Genomic DNA, 7,853 nt, shown 5'->3' on the forward strand with positions numbered 1-7,853 from the left:
TTTGACCCAAATAATTGACAACATTCGTCCCATTGACTTGTTGGTGACGATGTCATGGGTGGATCCGCTGATGTCATTGGGTGAGGTCTGGTGATGTCAGATTGAACAGCAGTACTAATGGTGGTGGTGATTCCACATACACGGTACTGTAAACACGTGTAATCACAGTCATACGGCTTTACAGAAATCTAGGGCTTTTTTTGTAGAAAAAGTCCAGCAGGAACTCATTAGCATAATAGGCCACACCCAGCAGCAGGAACTCATTAGCATATTAGGCCACACCCCCTGACTGCACCACTCATTAGCATATTAGGCCGCATTCCCATGTTACCAGAAGTGTGGTCATCCAGCCACACCCACCTTTTGTTTCTTATTCTGTTCACCTTGTTTGTTGTCAAAACCCAGGGCCTTTTTTTTGTAGCAGGAACTCCTTTGCGTATTAGGCCACACACCCCTAATGTAGCCAATCCGAATGAGTGCCTGCTGTTGGGTGTGGCCTATTATGCTAATGAGTTCCTGCTGGGTGTGGCCAACTCGGGAGCCAGCCGGAACTCCGTTCCTGTGCGTTCCTGCCCAAAAATAGCCCTGCAGAAATCAAAAACGAGACCGAATTCAACTATGGTCTACATGTGAAATGCAGTCCAGCTGTTAGTGCCAGAATATTTACTTCCTTTTTTTAATACCCCGCTTTTCTCCCCAGCTGGGGACCCAAAGCAGCTTACATTGTTTTCCTCTCCTCCATTTTATCCTCACAACAATCCTGTGAGGTAGACTAGATACGTTTTATTGTCTTAGCCATAGGCCATAACAAGTCACACTGTGGTTGAGTAAAAAACACATCAGACTATAAAACGACAATGTAGGCACTACAAATATCAGTAACTGCATTAAATCCTATACTCATTCTACTTTACATTAAATACTAGGCTCATTCTGATTGTCCTTGATGATAAGGCAAATAGCGCCATTCTACTAGAGACATAGTGGACAAGGTCTGAGAGTAAACATTTAACCAGATCCGGATCAAAGAGTCCATTACTTGGCGGAATAATAGGTACGATCAGGGGTCATTTCCTACAGGAGCACACAAGAGCGGAGCTCCAGCAGTAAAGAGCCCAGGGGGCGGGCACATGCAACAAGCCCCACCCCCTGCTCCCAGCAGCCCTCAGTCAGAGCAAGACGCAGCCAGGTAAGTTGCAGAGCCCCCCCCGGCCCCCCAGTCCCAGACAGTCCCGTGGCACCTTTAAGACCAGGTTTTATTCAGGTACAAGCTCTCCCTCCTCTGCGAGGACAGATCTGCATGTCCCCCCCCCCCAATAGCTAGCAATCCAAAACAGTCCAGTGGAGCCTGAGCGGTGGGTGCTGCCTTCTGACACACTTCCGGTGATGTCAGGGAGTGTGGCATATGCAAATAAATTATGCTAATGAGTTATGCTAATGAGCCCCTGCACCTCTTTTTCTACGAAATGACCCCTGCATACAAAGGAGACTTTTTTTGAAATGACTTCTTTAATGATTCTGACTTATGTAACAGCGATTAATTGATGCACTGTGATTAGTTCCACTGATGAAGTATGCTGAAACAAGGCTTTTATGCCTGGAATACTCGTGTGACTTCTGCCTGGTTTTCTGCCTGGTTTTTTGATTTCTGACTTCTGATGTTCCGATCACGTTGGACTGATTTGGATCCCATTTGTTTGACTATTCTCTGTCTTAGCGTTTTTATTATGGTATTCTATATTTCTTGTACATGTGGTTATATGTTATGTTGCTTAATTCTTTATTGAATTATATATTTCCATGACCTTTACTTACTGATGGATTTCCTGTTTAATATTTGTTTGCGTTTTATTACAGTGTATTCGTTATTTTCTTGTTTGTATACACATCGATACTGAATCAGATCATTGGTCCATTGAGATTGTCTACTCAGATTGGCAGGGGCTCTCCAAGGTCTCAGGCAGAGGTCTTTCTCATCACCTGATCCTTTTAAATGGAAATGCCGGGGACTGAACCTGGGACCTTCTGCATGTCCAGCAGACGCTCTGCCACTGAGCCACGGACCCTCCCGCCTCTTGTCCCAGCGTCAAAGGATTTGATTTCTGGAAGACTAATGAAAACAGGAATTGACCCCAAAAGACACCTGAGCCTAGCAATAAAAAGAAAAGGAAGCCACTGTCTTTGAAAAGACTGATGTTTGGGGTTCCCTTCCCACCTCTCGCCGCTGCACTTTAAAGGCAATGACTTTGGGCAACGATTGTCGGTAAAAGATTATAAATCAGATTTGGGAAGAGCTGGATAGGGGGAGACGGGGAGACGGAAGATCTGATGGAGGAAATATACACCATGCTAGCACACCTGCAATATATGGACAGGGGAAGACGGGGAGACGGGAGATCTGATGGAGGAAATATACACCATGCTAGCACACCTGCAATATACATTGTCTAGGGGAAGAGGAGGGCACATAAATCCCACACGACTCTTCCACATGTGACTAGGCGCATGACCATGTGAGTGGTGGTGAGTGCGTGCCTTCTGTCGTCAAGGTGAACATTTGATGCACTTGTGTTTATGTGTGTGAGAGAGCACAGCCAGTGTTGGTGCATCCCATCGTGATCTACCGTGCGGAGAGGAAAAGTCACTCTCTCTGCCCATGACCACAGCAACCCACGCATGGTTATGATGAGCGTTCAATTGCAGGTGCATCGATGTAGCAATGCGCCTTGCCAGTGTACCAAGGACTCGTGTGACTGTATTTTGCAATTGCACACGTGACTGTATACACGGCATGCCTATTCCCGCCTTCCTCCCCCGGGCAAGCAACAGCAGGGTGTTACGTGTGTGTTTGTGATAGGAAAAGAACGGCACAGCATTTAAACACCCGTGCACCACGATCCAATTGTCACTTGCCTGGCTGCCTTTCAGAGAAAGAGAGAAAGAGAGAAAGAGAGAAAGAGAGAAAGGAAGAAAGGAAGGAAAGGAAGGAAAGGAAGGAAGGAAATAAGGAAGGAAATAAGGAAAGAAAGAAAGAGAAAGAAAGAAAGAGAAAGAAAGAAGGAAAGAAGGAAAGAAGGAAAGAAAGAGAAAGAAAGAAAGAAAGAAAGAAAGAAAGAAAGAAAGAAAGAAAGAGTCAGGGAAAACTGACTGGATCTTGCATTTAGGTGTTTTTGAAAGACACTCACATGTTCTCCATTAAAGCCCCCACGGCTGACTGAAGCAGCTGGTTTCTAACAGGAAGTGCGGGGTGAAGGATCCATCTCCCTCTCCTTTCCCTGCACAGCCGGGAAGCAAACCGAGGCTTCACCGTTTGCCCTTTACAGCCAGACTATCGAGACGTCCGATCACCCTCTGGTAAGTTTGGCCCAGAGGGGATATTAGACTTCACCTGTTGCAGAAAGAGGTTATTATTGCAGTGTGTGTGTGTGTGTGTAGTATAGCCAGGAGATCCTAAGATTGTCTGGCAGCCAAAAGTTCTGGCTCTTTTACCATCATAGTGGGGTCGAGCAAGGCTGGGGCCTGGCGTTCTCCTGGAATTCCCATATATCTCCAGACCACAGGGGTCAGTTCCCATGGAGACAATTGTAGCCCAGAGGGCGGAATCTATGGAATCACATCTCTGCTGCAGCTCCCCAAACCCTTCCCTTCCCAAACTTCACCCCTAGATCTCCAGGAATGTTCCCAACCAGGAGTTGGCAACCACAGCTTCCCTTTATGTAAAAACACCCGAGAGGAGGGGAAACAATAGTGCAAAGGTGTCAAAGCTCATTTGTTACGAGGGCCAGATCTGACATAAATGTCACTTTGCTGGACCAGGCCAGGTGCGCCATAAAGCATAATGCCAGGTACCGGAGATACAAACTTTATAAAGGACACAGGCAGCCTCAATTGACTCTATTATTTTTTTTGCTCAAAATACAAACAAAAGCAATTTATTTACTGGGGATCCCACAAAAAGCCCCAATAAGGACTAGGTCCCCCCCCCCCAAGGGATACCATAAAAGGGGAACTACCTTACATTTCCATACATACCAGTTGCTTGTGGGCCGGGTAAGAGCCCTGAACGGGCCGCTTCCGGCCCCTGGGCCTCATGTTTGACACCCCTGCCCAAGCAGGTCAAGGGGTATAGTGGTAGATTAGCCTTGGCCTAGGGTGCTCGTTTTCCACTTGGGAATTAGTCATGTTTAGAAGCATGTATGTATATCGTCTGAAGAGCTTGGCGCTCTTCAGATCAGCATCTGCCCGAAGGATGTCTGCTTAGCCTCCGCCAGACCTGGAGCCTTTTCAGCTTCAGCTCCAGTCTGGTGGAACAGCCTCAAAATTGAGACCTGGACCCTGCGGGACCTACAACCATTCCTCAAGGCCTGTAACAGAGCTGTTCCACCAGGCCCTTGGCTGAGCTGTGCCGCCCTCGCTCTTCCATTTCCCCTGCTTGCATTGGTCAATTTCACACTATTCGCTGGCCGGCCGCATTTCCACCCGCAGCTCCCCCCGTGTCTTCTCAATTCTTGGTTTTTGAGATCGAGAAGACATGGGGGGGGGGGGGGGGGGGGGGGGGGGGGAGGGGGCGACGAGGGGCGTGTGAAATTGACCAATGCAACCGAATAGTGTGAAATTGACCAATGCAACCGAATAGTGTGAAATTGACCAATGCAACCGAATAGTGTGAAATTGACCAATGCAACCGAATAGTGTGAAATTGACCAATGCAACCGAATAGTGTGAAATTGACCAATGCAACGGGGAGGGGGGACAGAAGAGCAAGGGGGGCACAGCTACTTGTGGGGAATCGGTCCACATCAGACTGCCCGCCCCCGCCCTACCCACCCATGCTCTTCATATCCACCACATCCACTCAAGACCATCTTGTCTACTGAAAGCACTTTATTACTGTTTTATTGTTATTATTGTTATTATTATGATTTTACTGTTTTGTTGGGTTTTATGCATGGGCTCTTGCCTCTGGTAAGCCGCCCTGGGCCCGCTTGCGGGGAGGGCGGGGTAAAAATGTCTAGATAAATAAATAAATAAATCTGTGCTATGCACAGGGACCTTCTTACAAACGTGGACGGCTTCAAGAGGGAATTGGATACACATAAGGAGCAGAGGTCCATCAGTGGCTATTAGCCACAAGGGATAGATAGGAACTCTCAGTCAGGGGCAGGTGATGCTTGATGTTCTTGGTGCTTGGGGTAGGGGGCAACAGTGGGAGGTCTGCTAGTGTCCTGGCCCCACTGCTGGACCTCCTGATGGCACCTGGTATTTTTGGCCACCGTGTGACACAGTGTTGGACTGGATGGGCCACTGGCCTGATCGTCAACATTGGCTTCTCTCGTGTTCTTCTGTTCTGTGTATTGATTGAGTGGTGGGAATCAGTAGATTTAGTACACATACAGGGGCTACATTTCCTGAGAGCACCTTACTTGCATTACTGCCGTCTTGCGATTCGTGTGCAGGGTGGGATTTTAATCTTTCATCACATTATGTTTTTTTTAAATCGCATTATGTTTTAATCTTTCAAAGTGTCATATTGATGTGTGGTGAGCCGCCCTGAGCCCACTTGCAGGGTAAAAAGGTAAAGGCTCTTCGGCTTTGAAACGGAGATGAGCACCGCAACCCTAGAGTCGGACTCGACTGGCTTTCGAGCAAGGGAAACCTTTACCTTTACCTTTCGTACACTTTAAACCCTGCTTTCTCCAAGGAGTGCAGGGCAGAGTGCATTGTTTCATCCTTCTCATACTCACAACAACCCTGTGGGGTACAGGTACTTCAGGCTGACAGAGAATGAGTGACCCAAGTTCACCTAGAGAGATTCATGGCTGAGAGGGGATTTTAAGCCTGATGTCACAAATCTTAGCCTGCAACACTCTCTGTTCAGATGCTGAAATACATGAGCCACTGGTCTTTACTTATATATCATCATTGCAGCAGACATATGGTCTTCAGACAGCGCTGGCTCTTCGGCTTTGAAACGGAGATGAGCACCACAACCCTAGAGTTGGATTCGACTGGCTTTCGAGCAAGGGAACCTTTGCCTTTACAATCCTGTACAGCAGAATCAGATCTTGTACTTTATTGATCAACAAAGGAGGGAGGTGCAGATCCAATAAAGTTTTGGATCCCACAGCTCTCCCCAAGGTTACAATGGGAGACATAAAGTTTTATACCCCCTACGACAGTTAGAAATAAATCATAATTATTGGTTCCATCAAACTTTGTCATATATCCGTCATATGACCGTTAGAAATAAATCATAATTATTGGTTCCATCAAACTTTGTCATATATCCGTCACTCACACCATTCTGATATGGCCCAGGCCTGTAGTTTGGACTTTCTCAGGCAAAAATGGGCCTCCTTCTATCTAATGTAACAGATATGGGTACATCATGTAGTATGGTTTCCATCTAATGCAAGCTAACTGACATCAGGGACATGCGCAGTTACAGCTGGCCATAACAAGCAAGGTCACACGCTTCAGCATTTTACCTTCCCACCATGCATCCAAACAACAGTCACAAATGAACCAAAGTTAATACCAGAAAACATTCATGATGTTAGAATCATAAATGGCACTTAACATATGCACCATGGAAGTGCTAAGTGCACCTATTAAGTTAAAACTGTTAGTCAGTGGCAGAGTACAAAGTGTTTCATAAACTGTGCCTATAACAACCGGGAGGAAAAAGTGCAGCTCAAAACCATATTCAAATACCCCGGGGGCCAATGCTGTACTGACTGCAAAGCCACCCCTGAATGGCCATAAAACCAACATAAATCTCTGCAGAAGGTACCATAAAACCCAATGATCAAAGGAAGCGAAAGCGGCAAGGAGTGTGGAGGCTACCACAAAATCCAATGATGGAAGGAAGCGAAAGCGGCACGGAGTGTGGAGGCTACCACAAAATCCAATGATGGAAGGAAGCGAAAGCGGCACGGAGTGTGGAGGCTACCACAAAATCCGATGATGGAAGGAAGCGAAAGCGGCACGGAGTGTGGAGGCTACCATAAAATCCGATGATGGAAGGACGTCTGGAGGCTACCATAAAATCCTATGATGGAAGGAAGCGAAAGCGGCACAGAGTGTGGATGAGGCTACCACAAAATCCGATGCTGGAAGGAAGCGAAAGCGGCACGGAGTGTGGAGGCTACCATAAAATCCGATGATGGAAGGACGTCTGGAGGCTACCATAAAATCCTATGATGGAAGGAAGCGAAAGCGGCACAGAGTGTGGATGAGGCTACCACAAAATCCGATGATGGAAGGAAGCGAAAGCGGCACGGAGTGTGGAGGCTACCATAAAATCCGATGATGGAAGGACGTCTGGAGGCTACCATAAAATCCTATGATGGAAGGAAGCGAAAGCGGCACAGAGTGTGGATGAGGCTACCACAAAATCCGATGCTGGAAGGAAGCGAAAGCGGCACGGAGTGTGGAGGAGGCTACCACAAAATCCGACGATGGAAGGAAGCGAAAGCAGCACAGTGTGGAGGCTACCATAAAATCCGACGACGGAAGGAAGTGAAAGCGGCATGGAGTGTGGAGGCTACCATAAAATCTGATGATGGAAGTGAAAGCAGCATGGAGTGTGGAGGAGGCTATCACAAAATCCGACGATGGAAGGAAGCGAAAGCGGCATGGAGTGTGGAGGCTACCATAAAATCCGACGATGGAAGGAAGCGAAAGCGGCACGGAGTGTGGAGGAGGCTACCACAAAATCCGATGATGGAAGGAAGCGAAAGCGGCATGGAGTGTGGAGGCTACCACAAAATCCGATGATGGAAGGAAGTGAAAGCGGCACAGAGTGTGGAGGCTACCATAAAATCCGATGATGGAAGGAAGCGAAAGTGGCA

The sequence above is a fragment of the Gekko japonicus genome, unplaced genomic scaffold (assembly GCF_001447785.1).
Source record: "Gekko japonicus isolate JY-2015 unplaced genomic scaffold, Gekko_japonicus_V1.1 scaffold5377, whole genome shotgun sequence".
NCBI lineage: Eukaryota > Metazoa > Chordata > Lepidosauria > Squamata > Gekkonidae > Gekko > Gekko japonicus.